Source organism: Bidens hawaiensis, unplaced genomic scaffold (assembly GCF_021521415.1).
Source record: "Bidens hawaiensis isolate Kalapana, Puna unplaced genomic scaffold, B.hawaiensis_p1.1 tig00010348_1, whole genome shotgun sequence".
Taxonomy (NCBI): domain Eukaryota; kingdom Viridiplantae; phylum Streptophyta; class Magnoliopsida; order Asterales; family Asteraceae; genus Bidens; species Bidens hawaiensis.
In genome coordinates, this window is record NW_027491786.1 from 594,506 (window position 1) to 620,635 (window position 26,130).

General features: G+C 36.7%; 1 pseudogene; it reads left to right on the top strand.

Moving 5' to 3' along the window:
• Positions 1 to 21,902: 21,902 nt before the first annotated feature.
• LOC143534903 (plant intracellular Ras-group-related LRR protein 4 pseudogene) lies at positions 21,903 to 22,541 on the top strand (annotated as a pseudogene).
• Positions 22,542 to 26,130: the final 3,589 nt, after the last annotated feature.

Sequence of the window (26,130 nt, forward strand, 5' to 3'; positions counted from 1 at the left end):
TTGATTGTTTTAATTGACTAACTGTTTAAGTAGAATCAGCACAAATGGACTCATAAAAGAAAGTGTATTGGACACGAAAAGTAACGTGATCAACTAATCACAGCTGGCCACTGTTATTACCTGTTAGCCTTACTTCCTTGTACTAAACAGTTCCTTGAGTGATGGTGTTTGTGTTTTCCCTTTTTAGAATACGATGGCTGGAACAGGAGGAGATGTGGAAGCGGGAGTTCTCATTGGACGACGTGGCAGGCCTCGTCATACCCAGCGACCTTCGGTTGAGACAACTTCCAATACCGGAGATGAAGGAAGCGTAGCTGGAGGAGATCTGAACAACAATGAAGGGGTTCAACTAGATCCCGCAATCCAAGCAGCTATCGTCCAAGCTGTAGCCACTGCTGTAAAGAATATTACTCCTGGAGGGTCTGCTGGAAGTCGTGAAAGAACTGCTGGAGGGGCAGGGGGTGATGGTGAGAGAAATGAGGAAGAAGAGAGGGAGGCCTCGAGTGGGGTTAGGTCTGTGAAAGCCGGTGGCAGGAAAAGAGGCCGAGGTGGGTGAAACTATAAGTCCTTTAAAGGAAGCGACCCGCCAAAGCTGACTGGTTTGGGTAATGCAATCGCTACTCTTCAGTGGATAACCGCCATGGATAAAATTATCCGTATTAGCGAGTGCCGCCCTGATCAAGCAGTCGGTAATGCCACCCAATCGTTTGAAGATGAGGCAATGTACTGGTGGGAATCGATTGAGCAGAGGAAGAGTCAAGAGGAAATCAAGGCTATGAAGTGGGAAGATCTGAAAGAACTGGTTATGAAGAAATTTTGTGCTGACGCCGAGGTTGAGAAGGAGGAGATGAAGTTCATGAACTTGAAAGCTGGAACGATGACACATCGTGAGTATACCACCGAGTTCAATCGAATGTCTAGGTTGGTACCCGATATGGTCAACACTGAGGCAAAAAGAATAAAGTGCTATGTGAGAGGATTGCCACAGAAAGTCCGCACGCTAGTCATGGCGAGTAAACCTGCTACCTTTGACTCTGATGTCCAACTCGCAGAGATGGTTTATGCAGACCTGGCTGCGGATGATGTAGTGGTGGAAGAAGAGAATAAAGAAAAGAAATGGGTTGTTCCTGCCAAGCGACCCGGCACTCAGACGTGGAACCCCAAAGATAAGAAGCAGAAAGTGTGGGAGAAGAGGTCGTGTAGGACTTGTGGTAAGATGCACGGTGGTGAGTGCAAATGGGGCACTGGTTCTGATGTGTGCCATAAGTTTGGAAAGTCCCATGGAGGGGACTGCAGAGTAGGATCTAATTCCTGCTACAAATGTGGTAAGGTGGGGCATTTTGCTCAGGACTGCCATGCTAAGCCCGTGTGTTACAAGTGCGGCAAGACAGGTCACTTTGCCAGGGAGTGTACTGAGGGCGAAGCCGGAGGAAGTGGAAAGAAGGATACGGAACAAGCTAGGCCAAGAACCAGAGCCTACATACTGACCCAGGAACAATCCAAGTAGATTCCAGATGTCGTCACAGGTACGTTTCTAGTAAACGGTATTTCCGCTTCAGTATTGTTTGATTCGGGTGCGAACAAAAGTTTCGTAGCCACGCCATTTACTAAATTAGCTAAAATGAAAAGTTGTCGAGTGTCTAAAACTTTTATAGTAGAAACCGCTAGTGACACTTCGATTAAAATAATGAAAATGGTTAGGGAAGCTAAGATACAGTTAGAGTGACACGAGTTCCCTGTTACCTTGTGTGTTATGACCTTAGGAGGGTTCGACGTAGTCTTGGGAATGGATGGGCTGTCTGAGTATGAAGCTCAGATAGTGTGTAAGAGTAGGATAATAAGGTTAAAGTCCTTGGATGGTAGTGCGGTGACGGTTTATGGTGATAAGGAAAGTTATGGGCTTAATGTCATTTCAATGATAAAAGCCGAGGGTTTGTTAAGGCGAGGGTGCGGTGCCTACCTAGCGTATGTTGTCAACGCTACGGCCGAGACAAAAGAAATGAAAGATGTTTCAATCGTGTGCGACTACCCAGAAGTATTCCCAGAGGATCTTCATGGGTTGCCACCGGAGCGCGAGATAGAATTCCAGATAGACTTAGTACCAGGAGCCCAACCCGTCGCGAAAGCACCTTTCCGTCTAGCACCGTCTGAGATGAAAGAACTGATGTCCCAACTACAAGAACTCCTCGACAAGGGTTTTATTAGACCAAGTGTTTCCCCGTGGGGCGCACCCGTATTATTCGTGAAGAAGGATGGAAGTATGAGAATGTGCATACACTATCGCGAGTTGAACAAGCTTACGGTAAAGAATAGATATCCTTTGCCAAGGATTGATGATTTGTTTGACCAACTGCAAGGTTCAAGTTGGTTCTCACGTATAGATCGCAGATCAGGCTATATCATTACCACTACCTTTTTTGTCAACTATCAGTGCTTCATTTAGTATGAACCAGTACATAAACCTTCAGCTACCAAACAAGTGCAAGGACATGTCATAGTAGTGAACAATAATAATAAAAAAATACATAATACCAAAAAAAATTGCATAAAAAAATAATAATAAAAAAATACTAACATCCCTTAGAAACTTAGACATCCTCATGTTGGAGCCAGCAAATAAAAAGGATCCTTTACAAAAAAAATTCAACAAGCCTATTATTAGTTAAACAAATTACAGACTAAACCGCGAACATTTGCAAACGAGTCAAATTGTATTTGGTCCAAGGTCCGTTTAGGAAGTTTCAAACTTAGAGCACCGGACACAACATAAAAATCAACGGGCAATTCTGGTATTTTTAAAATATTCAGTTTCTGCAGTTAAAATAATTCAAGAATTTGACAAAAAAAAATTTCACCAATATACCCTTATCCTTTTACCAAGATTTATTTTTCTTACCAAAAATATCCTTTTTATTCAAAAAATACCTTTCAACCAGAATGTCTTTTTCTTAATACTGTTGTATTCATTTTAGAGTGATATGTATAAGTATTTTGTTTTGCTTTTGTTTTGGGTTGTATGGTTTAACTTAAAAAGTCAAAATGTGTACCTTGATATGAACATGGACAATATAGTCTTTAAACTTCCCAGATGAAGTTGCTATATTAGCCTATGACTCCACCTAATATAGTGAACTTAATTATAATATGTGATTTAACCAAACAAAAAGAAAGTAAATTTGTTGAAATATAAAAGTAAAAACTTGCAGATAGAGCTTGATCTTACCTAGTGACACTGACCAATTCAGTAAACTTTTTAAGATATGTTTCCCTTATGATAGATGAAGATAATCTTTTACAAATAGGTCATCCACATGTTTCAAAAGCATGTAGTTAGCAAAAAAAAATAGTATACTTATACTTCACACACATGAAATATTACAAAATCATTGAAATTCAAATTCAATAAATTTATAACTTGCATAAACAACTTACACACATGATATCGGATGCACGAGCTCTTTCAACTGATTACCAGAGAAACCAATCCGATCTAGAAGCACATGGTAATGAGTAGGTTGTGGTTCCCTAAATCGAAATTATAATTCAGTCATCATACCTTGTATTGCGTATAAACTTATTAGTTTGATGCAATACTAAAACTCAATCATAACCATTATGCGCAAATAAGTAAAAGTCATTGTATCTAGGAGGACAAACTTTATTGTCAACAATCGTTCCTACATACGAAAGAAAAGTACAAATTCAATTATTTTTCTTTTGTTACTCAATCCTTAAGAAGCTAAGAAGACTTAAAAGATCCTCCAAACTGTTCTTTAACGAAAAAGGCCTATCCAAATTACGGGAGTTAATAAGTTATATAAACTACCACAAAAACAAGTGAATTAGTTATGCTTTTATCACTAACGAGCAAAAATGTAAAGCTAAAAATAATAATTTAAAGGTAAACATATGTAGAAAGCAGGAAGCCATCCAAATTCACATCTAACTTCACTTTAACCAACACCAGTCAAAAACATGCCTAATGACCAATACCCTTAATTTTTTCGAAAACACAACAATACCTTTTAACCAATAAAAAATATTTATAAAACTCAACCATACACAACCCGTTTTGACTTGTACTAAAATGCCGTTTTGACCCGGCCCATTTTGCCACATTATTAGAAAAAGTTTCATATATGAATAGGGGTACCGGTAAGACACCACCGCTGGTCAGCAACAAGGGTGTCTGCAGCTAGTGAATTATGGATTTTTTGAAGATTTGATAGTAAGTGCCTCTTTAAGCACCACCCTAAACCACCGCACTGTATAAAAGCTCATTAGCCGGCATAAGTAGAAGTGCACACTGAAATTGGTTAACCGAACTGAACCTACGACTGCAACCCCAACCCAACCCAAACTGAACTGATATTATAAAAATCAGTTCATAACCGATAAAATCATAGGTTTGAGAACGGTTTATAATCATCAACATTAAAACTGGTTAATGCGAACAAAAACTGGAAATTGCTTAAGATGCTCTGAGTTTCAAACCAAAGCCGGGAAGTTTCTAGACACTTTTCTATTTATTTTTTTACTTTTAATTAATCAAACTTAGTTGATATCATACCCCAAAACTGTTTCTGTAGCACACTACCACCCCCTCGGGTCTGCCCAAATAACCTTTGAACTGAATATATAAACATTAAGATAAAAACTTATAATTAAAACAACAAGATAAAATGTACTAAATGTACTAACCTTAAACTGGTATATTTCTTTCAATTGTTCAACTATAGGATCCACTCCAGTAGGATTATGAGCACAAGACTGCAACAAAACGAATGACATTTGTGCATTAACATCCAATAAAATATTAAAAAAGAAAAAGTGAAAATTATAACCTTATAAAAATCAAGACCTTTGGATACTGGATTATAATAACGGAATGTTCTTTGTGCCTTTGTGGTTATGTTGACTGAGATTCAAAATTTTACATCGTAAGCCATAAAAAGTAGATAAAAAACGAGTGTATTGTTGGTCAAAAAACATACTTGTAACCAAATATTATCAATATTCTTGTTTGGGCCGTGTAGGGTCGAGAATATATATGCGAATAAGGGGAATACCGTTTTTGAAAATCAACATAAAGTAGATAAATTTGACATTATAAAAATTTGATGACTTTACCATACTCTGAGATTCCTGTTTTATATTAATAAAACTTTAAGTTTAAGGTATAACTAAAGAGACTATATAATTACAATGATGATCTAACATGCCTTACTATCTTCTCTTCAGTTTGAGAGCTGCTTAAAGAATACGGGCCTGCTGCTGCTTTTTATGGTTCATGACTGTTTGCCCCACAACGTATGTGATAAAAATTATAACCATTTATGATTACTAAACCTAATATAAAATATTACAGTTAATTAGTTCTTACCCTAGCTGCAATTGATATTGGTAACTCTATACTTGAATCACAAAACCTTTTTCAGCCAAAGCTATAAAGATCCCGCATTAAGATCATCTGTGCCATCCTTATAAATTTCAAAATAAGAAACAACAATATAGATTAAATCAACACACAAACTTTGATAAGAACTTTTTGGAAAAAAAAAGATAAGTGGTAAATCTGAAATTGAAGAACAAGCTTTAGATCTATACTTTTAAATACAAATGTAGGGAGAGATTCATGCGTTTAAAACAAACTACCACGTTCACCACTAACGTTAGTTTCCACTGTCGCACGTCGTGGAACCACTAACGGAGAGAAACCTGTAATAATGCATAAGGATTTCGATCCAAAGTTTGTGTGTTGATTATGGCTAGAGGCAGCAAAAGAAGATCTGGTGGGAGGCTAGGGTTCAACTTTCTCTGTGATGTTTGTTTGTATGCGTGGGATGAGATTTGAAGTTTTGAATTTTAAAATTCTTGACCAACCGCGTCTTTTCTATCTTCAAAGCACAAAAATTTCACATGCTATAAAACTTGTACATTGTGTTTTAATGGATTATACCTCTTAATTTTAAGAGTTTTTTTTGGTAAATTACCAATACGCCCTTCCTATATGTATTATAATATAGTATAGATATAGATATATTGTATGATTTAACGTTTGTCTTAAATTTATTAATATATTAAAAGTTATATTTATATCTGTACACATTTATAATTGCATTATAATCATATAGTTATTCAACTCATTTATTTATTTAAGCTAATAATAATGACTTCACCATAACAGTAACCTTAGAGTTCAATCGATCGATCAATAAAATTAATAAACATCCTAATCCCAAACATAACTCAAATCACTCGATACTTTAATTCATTATACACACTGTCTCATTATTAATTAATTCACTTTAATATTATTTAACTAGGAATCCTTGACGGTATATTTCGAAGAATTTATCTTTCGCTCATCATCATCACTTATATTTCGTATATCAGATCAGGTGAGTAATCACTCCCTCTTTTACTTATTTTAAATCCTTTGGGGACTTATGCGTATTTACAGTATTTATATATATTGTCTAGTATTCAAAACCGCAACTGTTTAATCCTTGTGTGTATATCAGTTTATACCTAACTTGTTATTTGCTTACTTGCTTTATTTGAACAGCATTCGGAGAGGTCCAACATATTCTCAGTCTAGTATGAGCGTACGACCGTCGTAGTGGCCGGCGTCCGACGCATTGACAATGGTTTCACCGACACCTCATTTTTGGTAACCAATGCCCATTCTCATGGCAACGGTTTAGCCATTTATTTATGGTTGATTGTTTGTGTATGTGCTATGGTTTAACTGTTTATCACATAGGAATAGTTTACATCTTTATTTATTTATTATATATCATTACTGTTGTGTCTTAAACTGGTGTTTTACTCAATCAACATGTGTTGTTGACAAAAATATATTTTATACGCATTTGCAGGTTATTGGCTTGGTTGTTTAACAAGATGAAGATCATGTAGAGATTATCCTTTTAGGATGCAAACTTAACTGATCATTGTTGTAATTTCTTTATACTGAATGTACTTAATTGTAATTGTTTTATGTTAATAAATTAAATAGATATTGTCGTTTATCAATTTGCATGATAGTAACATTTGAAAAGTTGTGAGCAATCAGTTACGCCCCGACATTTCAGTCGTAGGTTGGGGTGTGACATACTGGTTACTCTCTATAATGGCACTCAAATGACATGTGTAAATACTATATATTATATGTGTATTATGTATAAGGAAAATCTTAAACAGGTACCGGAGGAATCTGGCTGCCAACATGAAACATGTATATCTGTCCCCATGACTCGTTATCCCATCTAAACGGTTCATTTTAATTTTTTATTTTTTGAAAAACATTTGAATGGGAAGACATTCGAGAAGCTTAAAAATTGACCATGACCAAAGACCTCTATGTCACACCCCAACCTAAGGCGGAAATGCCGGGGCGTGATCCGATTGCTCACAGCTCGAAGATACTATCATATATAAAATGTGACAATATCTAATTAATTATTTACAAATATTACACACATTATCCAAATATACAAAACAATCCAAATACACAAATATGAGTTCATATAACTATTATCTTGATTATATCCTAAGGTCTTGTCTACGTGTCCAACTTCAATCTTCAGGCAACGTGCATATGCGTAGAAAATAGAGTTTTTGTCAACAAATATGTTGAGTGAGTTTACCACCAAGTTTTGACACCAAAATAATATTAATATGATAAATAAGCAAAACGTAATAAATGCGGTAATGAAATTAAACCGTAGGCAAATACGTTGTCGACTAAACCATTGCCGGGCGCCGGTAAATCAACTATGAGCATATAATGAGAATAAGACCGTTGCCAAGAGAATCGGGCGGTGGTCAATGAGAATGAGAACCCTCTCCAAGGGAATATGTCAAGAGAATCAATATAATAACACATAAGCACATAACAAGTAGATTTGATTAATCACACACAATTACACGTTTGCTATTTTGGATACGTATATATAGTTATGTATATATATAGTATGATATACAAATATGTCCTCAAAACATTGTGAAAAATTGAGTAAAATAGAGGAATGATAAAACTCACCTTAGACGGAAGGCAAGTGATTAAAAAATTCGACAACGAACTAATGAGTTAAGCGAGTCGTCCAATACGCGTCCAACGAGATTAATGATCAGAATATGAAACTTTGTGATATGAAACTAGAAATAAAAACGAACTTAATGCTGCTGGAATCAATCCAAAACGGATGGGTAGAACTCTAGTTATGTTGATTTTAATGTTTAAACGAGTCGAGTCTGACCAGAATCCTGTATGGCCCCTTTACCGGTGCCTCACCTTAACGTTGGATTTACACATAAACACAGTTCTAAATATCATAGTTAATTAAAACTTTCGCGGAAATAATAGACTTCAACCAATTATTACATATCCATCATTCTTGTCTTTAACGAACATTCAAATCATTTAAACTTAAAACATTGTCTTTTAAAACATCATAACATAACACTTCATTGAGATGCCAATGTCTTCAAATCCATGGCATGTGCTTCCCCTCAAGCAATTTGCCTCATTCTACTCACCTGCGTGCATACTAAGAGTCAGCTACACTGAGTGAGTTCTAGTTAATCAGACGACATACAATACATTCACATACTTGCATATGCACCCGGAGGTACATACTTTCATATTTTCATACACAGTTACTTACATACATACTCTCATTCCTTCTTTCGTACTAACATACATACTTTCACTCATACATATACGTTTTAAAGAGAGTTCCGCCCTATAACCTCCGCCGATATTATTAGGGTCAGTTCCCTACATTCGCCGATATTATTAGGGTCGGTTCCCTACATTCTCTGATACTATTACTGTCACACCCCCAAATTTCCACTAACGGAGTTTTACCGTAAGGCGGGTGACAAACCAAAATCCGAACACATTAATCACACCAAACGACATCTATATGGTCTTAAAAGTTTTAACAAATCAAAATAAAATGTTCAGAGTACTTAAGTGCTAGTGCGGAAGCTAAACAAAGTGCGGGAGCCATCTCCCAAAACAAGTTTAAATAATTCATGGCGCTACAAACGCAAAACCAATATCAAATAAATGTTTTCAAACTGAAACCAATGCGAGTCCATGCATGCAATGTTATCCTAATCCAAGTGCTTGTTAGTGACCTGAGGAAAACATGCTAAAAAGAGTCAACACATATGGTTGGTGAGTTCACAGGTTTTCAAAGTAAGTTATGCTCTATCAGTTCATAAACATTTATAAATAAAAGTGGCCCATGGTTAACTACACTTAGTTAACTCGTTGCCGCATAGTGTTATGTTTCCATCACGACCGAAGCTGACTAGTTATTGCCTCAAGTCAAATATTGCCAAAACTTAACAATGTTTGGTCAAAGTTACACCCCGTTCGACCTCCAGTCGAGAATAATGCAGGGTGGGGCTTGTCAAACCCAATAGTACTATTTAAATTTACCACGCCAGTTAACCTTAGTTAACGGTCCGATGTTCGTGAGGACTTTCCATGGCAAATAAACACTACGTTATAAGCAACCAAACGGTTGTGTAAAGATTTAGAGCAAGTAAAGTAAAACAGTTTTGCATGTTTCCTCCCCCAAAGGAAAGGTATAAAAGTGGGGCCGTAAACTCACCTTGTTGGTGCTTCGGGTATTACACAAATCCGACCGAAGTAAATGCGTCACGTGCTAAGACCCTAAAAATGCAAGTACGTAAGTAACTTGTGGGATGGTTCCTAGAACCACTAGTATCCAACAATCTCCCATTGTTTTTAAAAAGACTTTTGACCAAAGTTTGACTTTTGTTGACTCTGACTAAAGTTTTGACCTTTGACTAAAATATTGACCTTTGACTAGAATATTGACCTTTGACTAGAATATTGACCTTTGACTAAAAGGTTGGACTTAGAATGTTTACCTTATAATTCTAGTCACACTTAATCAATCATCAAGTATACACACTTAGCCATATTCCTTGCAATTCTATGATCAATACACTTTCACAACATCACAAGCAAGACTACTATTTAGTCAACTAGTTCTAAGTTGACTTAAAAAGTCAAAGTTCTAATTTACCACAACTAACATATCACAATTTGCAATTATCTCAATTCAACCAACACCTTTATCACCTTTAACAATTTATACCACCTAAACCGATTTTTCTCATCAATCAAAACACACAATTAAATTACCAAATAAATCACACATGTACACATCGGTATTAGGTTCAACATATATTTTTCTCACAATTTTTGGATTTACCAATTCGTCCAGAATATTCATATACTACAACAACATGATTTATATTTCTACAACAACACAGCAGTAATCAAAAATTTGTCAAAAATTCCATATTTGTCCAATTGATGCAAGACCAATTGGACTAGACTCCTAATTCAATTTACAACATCCTAGAAGTAGAATTATATCCATATCTATTTTTATCATCAAGTTATGAAATTTACAACTCAACTCAGAAATTATTATCCCTAAATCAGCTTTGCATCCTGATTTTATAAATTCATAAAAAGTACTCAAACAGAGTCCAAAAATTAGGATTTTGAACTTTCTGAAAACTAGATTCAAAGTACATGTTCAGAGAATCAAAAATCGATTAAAAACTCAAACATATCATCAAGTTATCCACAATACAATCCGAACCATCAAGTCTGCCAGCAAACAGATTCAAACATAATCCACTACAAATCATAACTTTTACATCCTTATGATTCTAAATCATCAAGGATCATTCTTACTCAATCAAATTTCATGTCTTATTTTAATCCATTTGATTTCATAATAAGAACACAAGTATTTATAAAGGACTCAAAATATTAATCAAGACTCATACAAAAATCCTTTTTATTTGTCAAACTTTGATCATCCCCTTTCATGATCCAATCATTTGGATACAAGGTTCATATGAATTAAAAGAAAAATATAAACATAACCATCTACTCACTTGTTTGATCCAAAGGCTTAATCCCTTGTTTACCAAAAATCACCAAGTCTTTTGTTATGAAGATAATACTTGAGAGAGATTGTTTGTATGAAAAATATGAGAGTATGTGTGTGTGTGAGAATCCACGGCCAAAGGGAAGAGAGAAGGGAAAGAGAAAAGTCTTGTTAATCAATAGTTTGTAACCTATTTTCCTATTAACAACTCATTATTGTTGATTTAATGAAAGTAATACTTAGGTTATCTTTTATTAATTCATTTGTAACATGCTACATAATTTATAAATATTTTCTATACATCATAACCTAAGGTTCCATTTAAATAACAAACATGTTACATGACATATAATATAACCTATTTAATCATTTAGCTTACTTACAATCACATAATCATGTAATATAACATATTAATCACATAGCACGTTATACTTATCATACATGTTACATGACATGTTCATTATAAAATGCATGACAAGTTTATTATCCTAGTTATAATTAGTCACTTATCCTTGTTTAAGTCACCACTGTTACATTGACTTAAATATACGCATACATGACATCACATGTACAAGAGTTCATACTCATAGTTAACAGAACTAACTGAGTTTACTGACACAGTCAACAGGATTTAATTGGGTTTAGTTAACAGAGTTAACCTGAAATTTGCAATTGTCACAATTACGGTCGGTTCCCTTCATTCTCCGATATTATTAAGGTCGGTTCCCTACATTCGTGCTACTATAACATACTTGTCATTTTCATACTTTCCTTGACAATATGTGTAATCTCCGAAGAGCGATCACGTACCATCAATATTTCATACATACATTGTTCATACATCATACATATTCTTGCATACGTCATTCATACATCATACATATCAATCATACCTTTAACTAACAATTTGATGACACATGTCCGAAGATCGTTCACGCATCGTCAAGCAATTGTCATAAATAAATCATACAAGGCATACACTTACCACCCAAGGTAAGTGTATTGACTATCACATCGAGTATGCACACAACCCTGAAAACATAACAAGGAAGTGGGGCTAGAAACTCACCTGAACTATGCTACGTTCACCGTTAATAGTTATTCCCTTCTTTAGCTGTGCACGACTAACTGTATAACAATTACACGTATCAATTAACTATCACTACCCATATCACGTTTCTAGTCTAATTATAATCCTCAACGAACGGGGGTCCGAGGGCTGCGCCCCTGGATGCGGGGTCTAGGGGCGGCAGCCCCTAGCAGGGTCCAAGGGGCAGAGCCCCTGGCTGGGGTTGAGCTGGGGATTCTGCCATTCTTCCAAACATCCAGTTCGTTATTCAGTTCTTAACGAATGGGGATTCTTAACGAATTAGCCCCCATTACGAACTGACTATTGTAGCAAATTAACCCATTTAGCGTACTGATCTGCATAACGAATTGACCTATAAGACAAACTGATCTGGTCGATGAATGAACCCTATAACGAATGGGGTTCATTCGTCCCTCTCTTAACGAATGGCCTTAACGAATGAGCTAGTTTGTCCTTATTTTCTTAACGAACTACATGCCAGTTCGCTATTTTTCTGCTAACGAATTAGGGTTAGGTCAGAGAATGTCAGAAACATTCTGTGACACCATAACCTCGTACATATCTTTTCCGGCGCCGCCTTTCCGGCGTACCCATTGCCGGAATACCGCAAAACTCACAGGAAAAACGTATTTTCACCGTTTTACACCGTTTTTCATTGTTTTTCATCCCGTTTGGCCCAGATCTGAGCTAGGGTGACCCCTAAGCTCATATTAGGTTCGGTTTATACCCGATTCCACCCGAATCTCGTGACTTTAACGATGTAACGGTGTCGACTCGTCGTTTTGTGATTATATCTAACGGGTTTAAGCTCATACAACATAATATTATCATACCATGGGTCGGGATCGGTTTTCTCTTCTATTTTCGGCTAGAGAGAGGATAAGAGAGAGAGAGCTTAAGTGTGTGTTTTTGTGGTGTATGGAGTATGTGTAAAATGAATTAAATTGGTGATTAATGGTTTATATAATTATTGATCATGGGCTTAAGCCCATGGTCTTTCCTTCTTTCTTTCATAACCCAAATCCATAACCCATATCCATTTACCCAACACTAGCCCGACTCATAATAACTCATATTTTGTTTATTAACCGAAATCAGAAAACGGGATGTTACAGATCCAAACTTCGAGTTGGGAGTCGGGTTTTGGTCAGAACCCTTAAAATTTAATTATGAGAAGAAAAGTCTTCTGGATCAAACATTGAATCCGACCAGAAGCATGAGAAAACGAAAAGTTAAACTTGTTGAATGTTTTACCCTTGATCGGGTTTTGAAGCTATTGACCAGTCAATACCCTTCAATCTCAGAAATTGATTGAAGACTATTGACTAGGGAATGTGTATAAACAATTCTACATTTTACAATTTACCCGGAAACTGAAAGGATTGACGAGAAACGGAAGTCAAATATCCTAAAGCAAGCAAAGTCAAAGAACAAGTCTTGAATCTTTAACGAAGATGCAAAAACCGAAGGGTTGGAGGATGAACAGAGGTAGGTGACGGCTATGGGATGTTCTTTAGGTTAGATTAAAGTTTACAGCAGATGAATGGGGCTTGTTTATATAAGAATACATAGCAGGAACTAATTATGGGCTTTTTGGCCCGTTTTGTTGGAATTGATCTGCCCAAGACACATATTAGAGTTGATGTGGCTAGTACGTATTGATCCAAGTCGGGTCATACCCAATAACAAGCTAGACAAACGCCACGATATTTAATATTAGATATGATCTAAGTAATAATTATCAACACTTGTATATTTGGAAAATTGGTTTTCTAAATATTTGCATTTGTGTGTAAAATAAATTATATGGATAATTTACGAGAGACGTTATTTATTCGATAAGTAACAAAAACGTGTATAAGGAAAATGAACAAAATCGAAAAGGTTTTTGGGGGGAAAAGCCCTATGGGGTCGACCACCTCTCTCTCTCCTCTTTCCCTTTTGTTTGTTTCCATAACATGCAAGAAAGATGTATGGGTATGTAAGGAATCACTTACTAAAAACACTACACTCTCTCACACACACATTGCTCTCTCTCTTTTCTTCACCCATCGGAACCGAGAACAAGAGGAAGAAGAAGAACAAGGGTGTTCTTGCAAGTGTTGGATCCTAGCAACCAAAGGTGTTTGTTGGACCTTGTCGAGTATACAAGATTGAGGATTCCATTCCTTGTATTCTAGCCGTTCATAATCATCACCTCCTTCAAGATTTCTGGACTTGAAGGTATGTATGTTAAACACCCTATGGATGTTCTTGATAGCATGGTAATTGTATATGGATCCTTATTGGGTTTAACATAAATCGGTTTATGTGTAATGGTTAACAAGATTTTAAACTAATATCTTCCGCTGTGTTTTCGTTAATAATTGGTTATTTTGGACTTTGATAATCTTGCTAAAACCCAACAATGGAATCAGAGCCGCTTATACGATTACCTGCTTCAAAATGGGTTCTAAAGTGCTCGGGCTTGATGGTATTCTTTACCATTTTGGCCGAGGACTTTAGGCATTTAAGTTGACCCTTGTTTTTCCAAGTTCATACCATACATGCATGTGGTAAAAATCTGGAAAAATGGTCATTTGGTTACCAACTCTTGTTCGAACAGATTCTGGGTTGTTTTCAGCTCTGGCCGAAAACTCTTGGTTGGGAACCAAAGGTTTTCCATCTAGCCTAAATCACCAAATACCCGGGTTTTCGGTCTGGCCGAGAACTCTTGTTCTCAGTTGACCGAAAACACTTATTCTCGGTTGGACCGAGAACTCATGGTTGTAAACCATAGTTCTCGGTGTTGACCGAAAACTGGTTCTCGGCGTTGACCTGAGAACAATAGGTTCTCGGTGAACCAAAGTTTTCGGGCCGAAAACTCTGAAGCTTTGGTCTTTTGGACGAGAACTATGTGTTCTCTATTTTAGGCTAAGAACTAAGGGAAAGGGGAACCATTCTGGTCAATGGTTGACTTGCCTGGTCAAAGGTTGACCTGTTTGTGTGGATGTTCATTACCTAGCCATGACCTTGTGTATTTTGAAGAATTTTTGCTTGTGATTTATACATTTGGATGTAATATTCTTTATTCGGGTTGTAACCTATTTATTCTTTCAAATGGTTTGTAATAATAAGTAGAATAGTTGTATTTCTTTTATTAGACAAAATGTATTAGGATATATTTTGTAAAAGTAGATGCAACTACAACACCATTTTGGTTGGAGCCCAAATGGAAGCCCAAATAAAGAAGATGGATCACAACAAGAAGTGAACTCTTGAAGCATAGGGATGCGGAGTCAAGTGGGAGTTCACCATCTCATACCTTATGTCATGCTCGTCCCTTAGGAGAAACCTTATGACCCACTTGTTTCGGTCAACAAGTGTTGTCTACCTAAGAGGCTATGGTTATGAACATGTGTTTGTATTTTATGTTTGATTGGTTGTTTTAATTTTATTGTCTTATCCTGTGTGGATATTAACAATTAAAATCAACAACTAGCATAAAAGTGATTCCTTTGAAATTATTATCTGATAAAATTGGCTTTATTAACTATTAATGATTTCATAATAAAAATGAGTTTTATTAAAAGGAATTTGAAATTGTTTTTTCAAAGGTAACATACATTTGAATGCATGCAAATGGAAGGTACAATAAATAGTTTTCAAATCTAGAATTTTGAAAACTAAAATCCCTTTCATAAACAAGTTAAATACCATCCTTTTACACGACACTTAAGTCACTTGTAGACTTAATAGTGGGGTAGGGTCACCTAACCACATTTAAGAAAGATTGTGATCTTAAGGTGGTTTTACAAATACTTTTGGCATTAGGGTCACCTAACCACTTGTATGTGTAAACTCACACGTGTGTGTAAGTAGGATGACTTGATTTGAAAACCATAACTATAGGGTCACCTTAACATGGCATTCAAAGGTGTTGATGGGATTAAACATACCAACTAAACATGTGATGTTTAAACGATCCCATAAAACAAGAAGTTGCAAAGAGTAGCAATCGTCAAACGTTGACTACCTTGTTAATTCGAATAGTAGGATAAAGGTCACCTAACTACTATTTGAATGAAACGTTGGCTTCTAGATTTTAATCAATAATTGTCTTGGAGACATTAAAGGGTATTAAAGATTAAAATTATATTAATATCAAAAATACTAAATTGAACTTTGTTAAACTCTTTTATAGATGGCCGCAAACAACGCACTGAACGCAGTTATCCCACCTGTGCATAACTTATCACTGAGATCCATTCTGGTTTAGGATCGTCTAAACTATAATAACTTCATGGACTGGTATCGAAACTTGAGAATTGTTCTCAAGCAAGAAAAGAAGTCTTACATTTTAGACGACCCTATTCACGATGAACCCGACGTCAACAACTTGGATGCCTAGCGGATTGGCTCAAATACACCGAGGATTCGGTGCAAGTTTCTTGCCTCATGTTGGGATCAATGATTCCCGAGATCCAAAAGGATTTCGAGAATCATGGGGCGTATGACATGATTACCCAGCTTAAGGAAATGTTCCTTACTCAAGCTAGGGTTGAGCGTTTCAAAACAGTTCGAGCGCTTCATGCATGTCATATGGAAGAAACCCAATCTGTATCATCTTATGTGCTTAAGATGAAAAGCCACATTGATCGGCTTGAATGGCTTAACTGTCCCGTCTCAAAAGAGTTAGCCAAAGATTTGATCCTGAACGACCTAACTAAAAGGTTTGAGACATTCGTCATGAACTACAACATGAACGGATGGCACAAAAGCATTGGTTAGCTTCACGCAATGCTTAAGACAGCCGAAGCTGGCATGGGTAAAAAGGTTTTACCCGTTCTTGCGACCAATGAGGGTGGCTCTAAGAAGAGGCATCACCCTGAACCGAAGGCAAAGGTTGCTATAGGTAAGGGGCAAGTCAAGAAGGGGTTCAAGGGAAAGGCAAAGGCGGAGCCAAAACCAAAGAAGCTAAAGGTTAGCGCTGAGGATTGTTAGTGCATGGTTTTGCGTCTGAAGTCTTTGTATTTATCGTTAATGTTTATTTATCAATTAATGTAATATTTAATGTTTATATTTAACCAGTTCGTTAAGTTTAAGTCTAGTTCGCTAGGAATGTTAGCGAACTAAGACTAGTTCGTTAAGTTAAGTCTAGTTCGCTAGGGATGTTAGCGAACTAAGACATTATAATGTATTCCCTCCTGATTCGTTAGGGGATGTTAACGAATCAGGGGGCGGTTCGTTATGTTAAATTATGTAACGAAGGGGAAGTTGGTTCGCTAGGGGATGTTAGCGAACCAGGTCGCCTTCTATATATAGTGAACTACTGTTCACTTTAATTAAAAAAAAAGTTTTTGAGAGAAAAGTTTTGTAAGGCTTTGCTGTCCAGATCTCTCTCAAGCTTCACCTAATATGATACTAACATTATTGATATCTTATTGATAATATATACACATATATACAACACTGAATCGATGTTAATTATGAGCTAGATCCTTACTCGTATTAATCTTATATACACAGATCTAAGATCTGTTTATTGTTATTGATTGTTGATACGGGAACCAACATGTGGTATCAGAGCTGTTGGTGCTCGTTTTACACTTGATTTGGTGTTCTATGTATTTCATTTTTGTTAGTTTTCGGTTTTGTTTGGTTTTGAATCAATTTGTATGTGATTTGGATGAATTATGGACGAATTAGATTGAATTCGTGTTGATTAAGGTATTGTTGAGGTTTGGTTAAGAGGAATTGAGGTTTGATTTGGATTTGAGTGATTTGATTTTGATTTCGGTTTAAGTCCGAAACATGGGTTTGTTTTTGGCCAATTTGTTATTCTTAAGGTGTTAATCGATTACGAGATAATGTGTATTGGATTCCGAATTTGATTACGAGGATTTTGATTGGTTATTTGTGCAATTTGGTTGAGTAACGAAGTTGTATTACAGATTTGGTATTGTTGGGTTTCTGGGTTGATCTTCAAAATTTCTGGAAAACTTGTTTGAAGATTTGAAGATTTGAAGATGAACGTAATTCGCTATCTTCTTCCTGGTGATTCGCTATATGTTTATCTGTGATTCGTTATCAACAGTGTTACTTCGCTACCTTGTTCGTTAGCCAATTCGTGTAAGTTATTGATTCGTGTTATCTAGTTCGTTAACTAGATTAACTGATTCGTGTGACACGTGTTCTTCTTGGAATTTGTGTCATAACAACCTTTGCCACGTGGCATAAGGTGTCAGAGTTTGTTACAAACGGTTGTAACAACCTGATTCGCTATAGTGTGATTCGTTAATCCACTGTAGCTGATTCGTTAAGCATTCCTTAGTGATTCGCTAAGTTTATGTTGGCGATTCGTTATTGATTATCATCTGATTCGCTAAACTAATCCTTTGTAATTCGTTTGGTCAATTCATTAAGTTGACTTGGTCAATTCGTTTAATCAATTCGTTTGGTTGACTTGGTCAATTCGTTGAGTCAATTCGTTAAGTTGACTTGGTCAATTCGTTTGGTCAATTCGTTAAGTTGACTTGGTCAATTCGTTTGGTCAATTTGTTAAGTTGACTTGGTCAATTCATTTGGTCAATTCATTAAGTTGACTTGTGATTCGTTAAACCTTCATCACATTAGTTATCTGTTTCGCCATTTGGGTGATTCGTTAACCTTATTTGTGATTCGTTAAGTTGACTCGTTAAGTTGACTTTTGATTCGTTAAAAAACTCATCTCATTCATTAAGATACTTCGTTACTGACCAGTCTTAATTTTATTAAGGATTGTTTCGCTACAACTGTTCACAATTCGCTACAACTGTTCACAGTTCGCTATAGCTGTTCACTAATTCGTTAAGATATTTCATTATTTGATTCGATTTTCAAAGATGGCTGGTATGTATGCATTAGCGTCTCAAAACATGTTGATGCAACAGATGTTGCAACTTGATACCGAGATAGGTTCAAATTCTAAATGTCCAAGATTGATGAAGTTTAGTGACTTTGCCAAGTGGGAACCTCGGTTTCGTGCACATTTGGGATCTGTTCATCCTGACTGCTCATATTGTCTTGATGAAGTTTATGTTGCACCAATGATTGGTGACGATACTATTGGATATACTCCTAAAGCTGTTTCTCAATACTCACAAGAAGAGAAGAAAGCTTTAGAAATTGAGATAAAAGCATATTCTACTTTGACTATGGCATTACCAGAAAATATCTTTTATCAAGTTGGTAGTATCAAGAGATGTGCGTCTTTATTTCAACATCTGTGTATGAGAAGCATGGGAAACACAGCTGAGAGTAAGAAAGTGATGCTCAAGTTTCAGTTTCGAAACATTAATTTATTGAAAGGAGAAACAGTTGAAGAGATGACTACAAGATTTAGTCATTTAATTGCTGAAATGGACAAGATTAAAATGGAAATTTCTGAAAGAGATAAAATTGACAGTATTAAAAGTGTGCTTCCAAGTTCCTACTCAACATTTCTAATGGTTTTGAAAGAGAATGATTATTTTCTGAATGAAGGCTTGACGGCACTTGAATTTCTACAAAAGATCGAAGCTAGAGAATATGATCTTAAGTGTCAAAAATCTTCCAAAGAAAATCAAGATCCAGCTTTCTATGGTGGAAGTATGCCTCTTAGTTCAACAATCTCTCCAATCACTGCTTTTCTTACTCATGCGGCAAGTGAAAAAGAATCAACTATGTTTAATGATCCAAAAGTTTGTTTCTACTCTGCTGATAAGTTGGGTGGTTCTGGAAGTTCAACTAATACAAATCCATTTGCTACACCACCTAGTATTAATATGAAGGAAGCTGAGCAAAACTTTGCTTTTCTGACGGTTTTTATGTCTTCATATGAAAACTTAGTGAGTAGTAAAATTGCCACAAGTGATTTAACAGATGAGGACTATGATCAGATAGATCCAGATGATCTAGAAATCATGGATTTGAAATGGAACATGGCTATGATCGTTCGTAAAGTTAAAAGATTCATGCAGAGAACTGGAAAAATCTTCCAGCTTTAAACAAGAAGTTGGGTTTTGACAAATTAAAAGTAAGTGTTATAATTGTCAAGAATTTGGGCATTTCGCGAAGGAATTTGACAAGCCAATGAAAGAATACACTGGACCTCGTGTTCAAAGTCAAAATGCTTCTACACCACGAGGAAGTGATGCTGAAAAGAAACCATCTTCTTCTACAACACAAGCAATGTTAGCAGATGGAACTGATTGGTCACAACGGTTACTATGCAATGATGTTCAAGCAAATTTGGCTCTGTTACATAAAGATTGTCAAGATGCTACTGGTAGTGAGATGTCTTCCGATATTGATTCTGGATTTAATTCTGGCGACTCTTGCGACAAGCCTTCTGAATCAAAGTTTGCTTGCATGGCTAAGATCAATGAGGTTATTAATTCTATGTCTACTACTTCATTTGTTAAAGCATCATGTGTTGACTGTGAATCTAACAAATCGAAGTTAGAAGCATTGAAAAATCAAAATGATAATCTTATAAGAGAAATTGCTTCTCTTAAGGATACTTATCGACAATCTCTTGAATCTCAAAGGAGATCTCGAGAAAAGATTGAAGCATTGTCGACAAGTAACCACGATCTCAAAGCCGGGTTATCTGTGAAAATGACCATTAATGATCAAAAGTTTCAGGAAATCTTGAAACATCGTTCTAAGATAACTGAGCTTGAGAATGAGGTTCTTGAATTGAAGAACAAATTGGGAAAATTTAGAAATTCATCTTTTCTGTTAGACAGAATTACAAATTTTGTCCTTTAAAAAAAGCCAAATTACGGTTCGTGTCATTTTCTAAGTTTCCTTGCAGGCGGTGTACTTTAAACTTTTTTTTTCTACACGTTATGTCCTTTACGCTAACTGGGTTAGAAAAACTCAGTTAAATGCCATCACGTGAGGCGCATGTGAGGGCATTTTTGTCTTTTCGTCTTACATAATAAAAAAATATAAAACCCTTTCTCTCTCTTCTTTTATATTAATAACTTTTTTTCTTCTTTTCATCTTCTCTCCTCTCCCCCTCTGTTCTTCTTTCTCAGGTGACCTCCGACCACCGCCATACATAACCACCTCCAGCCATTCAAATCCAAACACTGGATAATCCACCTCTTCAAATCCAAACAAAAACAAAAAAAAAAAACATTTTCAGTTTCTTTCTGTCTGCACCTTCACCCTCACCCCTCACTTTCTTCTTTTTAGTTCTAAACCACCACCACCACCACACCATTACCATCGCACCACCGACGCAGCACCACACCACCACAAAAAAACCCTTTAATTACTAACCCGAGGATGGTTGGAGGAGCTCTGTGGCGAGGATGGTGGTGTTGGCGGAGTGTGGTGGCGACGGCTGTGGGTTACGGTAGTGGTGGTGTATTTGGGTGGATTTAATGTGGTGGGTGGCTGGAGGGGGTTATGATGCGGTGACTAGGGTTACGAATTTGGGTGGGCGATGGCTACGGCAAGTTACGCTAGGGTTACTGCTAGGGTTTTGATGGAAGTCTTAAACGGTAGGGTTACGGAGGTGGTGGTTCAGGTGGCCGGAATTTCGGAGGTGGTGGTTCAGGTGGCCGAAATTTCGTAGGTGATGGTTCAGGTGGCCAAAAAGAAGGTGGTGGTTCAGGTGGCCGGAATTTCGGAGGTGGTGGTTCAGGTGGGTGCCTTTGGGAGGATTGACGTCTATCTTTTGGGCGTAATCGACGGGCGGTGAGGCGACTGAATTGGTTCGTCCGGCGGGAGGAGTAATATCGGCGGCATTGAAATGATGAGGAGTAATTGAAGAGAAGTGGCGTTGACTATAGGCGAGCTAGTGGTGGATTAAGGTGAATGGGCAGAGAGTGGTGGCGGAGATAATGAGGATTCACAGGTCACTTCCTCCACGGCCTTCAATTGATGACGTCGAAGGCACCAGGATATTAATTCGGAACCTGGAGACCGAAGAACAGGCGAAATTCGAAGCGATTGCCCGCCAAAAGAAGCGGAACGATGTCCCAGATGAGCTGTTTAATGTGTTGGTGGAGATGCAGAAGTGTTTTGTGAGGTTTCAGACCGAAGAGCAGAAGAGGGAAGCTGTTAAATTGCTGGATCTTGAACACACCCACCAAGTGTTTGATGAAATGATTCTGAGAGCTTCCAGCTGTTGTGGGGACCGGAATGGGCAGTCGGGTGGTTCGGCTTCGGCGAGTTTGTCGAGTTATGCTTCACCGAGTACGGTCAGTGTGGTTTCGAAGCCGGTTTCGAGTTTGTATTTTGGGAAAGAGGCGGTGAAGACGTCTGAGTTGGTTACTAGAGATGATAGTTATGTGAGCAAGTCGAAATCGGTATTCAATGGTGATGTTTTAAAGCCCAAAATTGTTGATTCCACATTGAAACCTGTAATAGCTTCCGGTCAAGATGATTCAAAATTGAATTTTATGAAGCTTGCGAGTTTGATTGAAGTGTCATCGAAGAAAGGAACTAAAGATCTGAAGGAGGTGGTGGTGGTGGGTTGAATGGAATCTGCAACGAGGTGGCCAGAATTTATGGTGGCCGGAATTTATGGTGATGGTGGTTGCTTAGAGAGAAAGAAGAGAGAAAGGAGGGATATATTAAAATTACAATTATGCCCATCACATGTCTGGCACATGTCATACTTAACTGAGTTTTTCTAACCCAGTTAGCGTAAAGGACAAAACTTGTAGGAAAAAAAAGTTTAAAGTACACCGCCTGCAAGGAAACTTAGAAAAGGACACGAACCATAATTGGCTTTTTTTAAAGGACAAAATTTATAATTCTGTCTTTCTGTTAAATGAAATTACTGAAGTATCTGGAAAACCAAAAGATTCTAAGAAAGGTATTGGTTTTGTTGAAATTCCACCACCTTTTTATAATGATTATAAAATTAATCCTTTTGCAAGAAAAGAAGAGGATTTGATTCAAAAAGAATCTGTGATTTCTGAAAAACGTAAATTGGTTAAACCTGAAATTATCAAATCCCAAGTTGCTCCTCAAAAACCTCATGTGGAAAGTAAAAAGGTCTTTGTTGAAAATGTTGATAAAGTAATTATTGAAGATGTGTTTGAACCTGAGATAATACACAAGAATAAGAACATTCCTAGTTCTAATCATATTCTCTGCGAACCTCAAGAGTTTGAGGAAGCTGTGTATGGTTCATTCAAATCTCAAATGAACAAGGAAGAAACTGTGAAAACCAAACCAGTGAGGACAAAGAAGTCAGTTAAACCAAAGATCTCTGACGAGGACTTAATGCGTTTCATTAATCCTCCGAGTTCTAAGTCTTATTCGGCTAGAGTTTTTAAGTTAAAGGGAATGGACACAATGTTCACTGAAAAAGACATTCCAATCAGTATCATTAAACCTGAACTAATTGAGAGTGTTTGTGTCAAGGAAACTTCAAAAATTTAAGAACTTGAACGTGTGTATGCTCAAACAAAAACTTCAGTTCAATCTGATCCATTGACTAAGGCAAAACAATTTTTAAAACAAGCTAAGAAGATTAACTTTGTGAAGTCAACTGGAATAGATACACTAAAAAGCTTTTCGAACTGTTCTAATTTAGATTTTTATTTAAAGAAGAAATCTGACTTATCTGATGAATTTGCTAAGAGCATGACTAAAAATGTGAGTCATCATCAATCATCGGCATCATTTATTCCAATTACTTCAAAACATCATCATGTTGACATGTGAACTTGTTTTTTATGCGGTCAACAAGGTCATATTGTGAGGAATTGTAGTCAGCAGAACTATCAGAATCTTCATCCTTTTATCAAGGACAAATCTAAGCCAATTCCATTGGTCAAGGAGATTCTGAAACGACCTGTGTCGTATGCTGATGATACTCATATTTAGTTCTCTGATGTGAATCCTCGAAAGGTTTTTCATATCAATGAGACACACGGTCAAGTGAAACCAAAATTCATTCCAACTGAACCTATATGTCAAAACAAGAATTCAAACATTATTCAGGCAGCTTACTTAAGACGAAAGTCTAGGAAGCCGGTAACTTATTCACAAGTGGCTGAACAACAGTTGAAATCTGTTAAGATTAATGATCAAAGAGAAAACCAAAAGGTGCCCAAGACTGAGGCCTGGGCTGCCTTTTTGAACTAATCACTTTTATTTGTGTGTAGGGTTCATCCAAGACCATTTCTGGTGAAAACTGGATCATGGATAGCGGATGTTCTCGTCATATCACTGGGAATCTCAACCTATTAACCAACGTAAGAAATATTCAAGGAGGTTATGTAGCGTTTGCTGGGAATTCTGGGGGCATGATCACACAAGAGGGTGAAGTTTCAAATGGTCACATTACATTTGAGAAAGTGAATTATTGCGACAAGGTTGATCATAACTTATTGAGTGTATCACAGATTTGTGATAAAAAGTACACTACGATATTTACAAACAAAGAGTGTCTTATCTTGAAACCGGGTTATATTATTCCCGAGGACATGGTTGTCATGCGATCACCATGATCAAATGATATTTATGTCTTAAATATGAATTCTAAGATATCAACATCTATCGAAACATGTTTTGTCTCTAAAGCAACTGAGAAAGACTCGATTCTATGGCATCGTAGAATAGGTCATATACATGTCAGAAAGATGAATTATTTAATGGCAAATGACTTAGTTGAGGGCGTCTCGTTAAAGAATTTTAAGTTATCTGATCACTGTGTTGCATGCAAAAAGGGCAAGCAGAAGAAGATGACACATCCCTCTAAGTTATTAAATTCCATTGATACTCCTCTTGAATGACTTCATATGGATTTGTTTGGTCCAGTGAGTCGTGCAAGTATTTCTGGAGACTGGTATTGTCTTGTAGTGACAGATGATTATTCAAGATATTCATGGGTGTTATTTATGAGTTCAAAAGATCAAACACCTGTTTTGGTACAAAACCTTATTACTAAGATAGAATCACTGTATAAACAAAAGGTGAGGAGAATCCGAAGTGATAATGGTACTGAATTCAAAAACACTATTTTGGATTTCTTTTGTATTCAAAAGGGAATTCACGGAGAATATAGTGCACCTTATGTACCTCAACAAAATGGTGTTGCTGAAAGGAAAAATAGAACTCTGATTGAAGCTGCACGTACAATGCTCGTTGATTCAAAGCTTCCTGTTCAATTTTGGAATGAGGCAGTGAATACAGCTTGTTATACGCTTAATCGAGTTCTAACAGTGAAACGACTCAAGAAGACAAGCTACGAGATCTTAAATAATAGATAACCTAATTTAAAATACCTGGAACCATTTGGGTGTCCGTGTACAACGTTGAAGAAGGATTCGGGTAAATTTGAAGAAAAAGCTATCGAAGGGTATTTCTTGGGATATGCATCTCCAAAGAAAAGGGTTTTAACTTCACATCTGGCTGTGTTGAAGAATGGTACCATGTGGACTGTCAAAAGTACACAACTCCTCTTCAAGGGAAAGGTCCAGACTGGATGTTTGACTACGATAGTTTATTTAATTCTTTTACGCCTTCGACTGAACACATCGACGAAGATCTGGTTCGAGCATACTTTGAAGATTATTTGGCAATTCCAAGATTTTCAAGTTCTAATGAAGTTGAAGTTCAACCAGATGCTCCAACTGAAGAATCTCACGTTGTTTCTCTAGTTGCTATTGATAATGTTTCTACTTCTTCTGATGATGATCAAGCTGAAATTCAAGTTATTGATCTTGACAGTGATAATGTTTCATCTCCCGAATTGGGTGAACATTACACTAACTTATTTGATAATGTTATTGTTCCTGAGAATCCCACTTTTCGGATTCATGGATATCATCCACTGGAAAATATCATTGGAGAACTTGATGTGGGCGTTCGTACACGTCATCAAGTTGCTTCGTCAAGTGATAATAACATATTGTGTGCTTACACTAACTTACATTCTTTCGGGAATTGTGAATATTTCTAAATTCAATTGCTTTCTATCTCAAGTTGAGCCAACGACAGCTCGTAAGGCACTTGAAGATCCTTCTTAGGTAGAAGCTATGCAAGAGGAATTACAGAAGTTTGCACGATTGGGTGTTTGGGATTTAATAGACAAACCTGATAGAGTTAAGA